The sequence below is a fragment of the Octopus bimaculoides genome, chromosome 14 (genome assembly GCF_001194135.2).
Source record: "Octopus bimaculoides isolate UCB-OBI-ISO-001 chromosome 14, ASM119413v2, whole genome shotgun sequence".
Classification (NCBI taxonomy): domain Eukaryota; kingdom Metazoa; phylum Mollusca; class Cephalopoda; order Octopoda; family Octopodidae; genus Octopus; species Octopus bimaculoides.
In genome coordinates this window covers 30,673,235-30,675,948 of record NC_068994.1, presented here as the reverse complement: position 1 = coordinate 30,675,948, position 2,714 = coordinate 30,673,235, and the positions used below count along the sequence as shown (strand labels likewise).

General features: G+C 37.5%; 1 protein-coding gene across 1 annotated transcript in view; it reads right to left on the bottom strand.

Moving 5' to 3' along the window:
• LOC106884342 (uncharacterized) overlaps positions 1 to 2,714 on the bottom strand; it is a 92,691-nt gene that overhangs the window by 38,130 nt on the left and 51,847 nt on the right. The gene's annotated exons all lie outside the window — the stretch shown is intronic.

Sequence of the window (2,714 nt, the reverse complement as noted above, 5' to 3'; positions counted from 1 at the left end):
ATATATATATATATATATATATATAAACAAATGGAACAAAAACGCAATAGAGGGCATTAAAACGTTCGGACAGATAAACGACACAAAGGCGGACAAGAGAAACAACAATTAGAAGGACAGGCAAAAAAAGACGGGTCATTCTTGGCTTTCTTTCATCAGTCAAGTCCCAGGAAGTGACGACCATTTCGGGCAGTTACTCGTGAGATGGTTCGATCTGGTTGCCCCCAAATAAGTCTAAGCTAAGAGCATTAGTCTCCTTTGTAAGAGAGCTAGCGAATATGTACGGCAACAAAGACAAAAACATATAAACAAAAAAAAATGGAGAACATGGTGCACAATTACGAATACAAACAACAAGAAATAACAACAGGCGTCTTTCGACTGAGAACGAATAAAATTGAGCTGGCGTGTATGAAGTGAAAGCCTAAAGGCAGGAACATGGGAGGTGTGTGTGTGTGTGTGTGTGTGTGTGTGTGTGTGTGTGTGTGTGTGTGTGTGTGTGTGTGTGTGTGTGTAAAATACGAGGTGTTTTCGTCAGGATGGCTCAGACTAATAGGTATGCCCTTTGAGTGCTCAAATAGGCATATCACTAAAATCCCGGTTTGAATTGCAGTTGAAGCTGTGGTTTTGTGACTACCTTATCGAAAGCGGCTAGACATGGCTTCCTCTTGAGTCGGTGGTTATAAGTTAAAGTAGTAAAGAAAAGGCAGATAGTTTGCAAAGGCTTAGTAAGGACAATTAATTTAGCTATATAATAAAAGATCTATGACAGCTGTTTCTGGGATATCCCAGTTATTGAAACATCACGTCGAGCGAAGATTCCATATGTTGAGTATTCTGTTATTGGAAAAAGATAGGTTAAACATATGTATCAGTCGAAGAAAGTTCCTCATCAATGTTGTGGTTCATTATGTCTAGAAAGGGAAGAGAAATCCAATTAAATCCAGATAGATTGGTTATTCCTTAGGTAAATCAGTGATCAGAGAGAATGGTTTGATAGTAAGCCATAGCGAGGGAAAATGGATGTTAGCAGGAGGAATGAATATAATACATTCTGGAGAGAGAAAGATAGGCAGATTAGAGCTTTGTATTAGATATATACAAATCAGTATAGTGAGAGATACTCTTGTCCAAAGAGGTTAGGGAGTGCAAGTGTAAAGACAAATAGATAAGGGACAAATAAAGCCTATATCAGACCTACAGGCTGGGTAATAATGGGAGGGAAGAGTGAAGGTAGTGCACAACATGGTTAAACAATTCCACGGTATCTCTTTGAAGGACATACCTGTTCTACCTCGGGAAACTTATCTCTTATTACTACTGCTAAGTAAGACTAATGACCTAATGGAGAGAATGCGATTGTGAGCCTATTTCTATGATAAGCATAAGCATAAAGACAACGAAAATGTAACTATAAATGTAATTATAACCTCAAATCCTATAAAAACCCTCCTTACATCGCACTGCTGGACAAATTTGAATCGATAAAGAAAGCCAAATTCACTAAATCCAAATCTACATTCCAGAGACAACTCTAAAATAGTAAGACAAATTACAGGATCGCCCAAAACACACGTCTTTTCTGATAAAACACGAAATTTATATTTACTCACTACTGAGGATTATATGGATTTCATTAGAAAATACCTGCATAAGTCATACAAAATAGTCCCGAAGTCTGCCCTCGATACCATCAATAGTCAACATTGTAGACTGGTCCGCAAGTTAGAAGTTGGAGAGAGAACGGAACCTTATAACCCCAAAATGCAACATTTCAATCTCAAAGATCAAAAACCGGACTTCATTACCAAACACCCAATGTGACTTTTTTTGCCCTACTAAATCTGATCTTGAACGAATTAGTAAAAATATTTTGAACAGAGTAATAACAATAGTTAAAAAGAAACTGAACGTTTACGTGTGGTCGTGCACAGGTGGAGTAATGATTTGGTTCCATTTCCTATTTAACAAGAACAATTCGTCTTTTCCAGAATTATGCCTCCATTTCTCCTATCCTCCTTAAAGCCCTTATTCTTGCAAGTAAAATAACTAACCATACTTTTCTAGAAATCGATGTTATTCTAGCAGCTAGAACGACTCCGATTACTTTTAATAACAAACTTTGGTGCTGGGCTTCACATAATTTCTTTAACATAATAATGGGCTCCTCTGACTCAGCACAAGTTACAGATCTCGTGGGGCTTTACCTCCTCCAGTGACTCCGTATCTATTTTCTAGCTATCCATGGGAGTTTATATAGGAACGATGCTCACCCGGTTGCTAGGAGCCACTCTAAACCAGCCTTAGAGAAAACCAGGAAGACCTTACACGAGTTCTGTGCCAACTTTAACCTAGCTATTACTTTCGAGAATACTAATAAGATAGCTAATTTCCCAGACGTCACATTAAATTTAAATTCTTCTTTATATTTTCCCTACCATAAGCCTAACGAATACCTAAAATATATTAATATACATTCCAACCACCATAAATCTATTTTTAATAGTTATTAAGGGTGTATCGATTAGAATCTCCGATCTATCCGCAACCGAGGAAATATCTAATAACCATGCCACCTATTACAACCAAGCACTTGCAGCTAGCGACTTCTCGCAAATAGCGTTCTTATCTAATAACACTAGGCTTAAGAGCTATTTTGGTTCTAACGCACCTTTGTTAGTAGAAACAGTGATGATACAGGTAGTAGTAGTAAT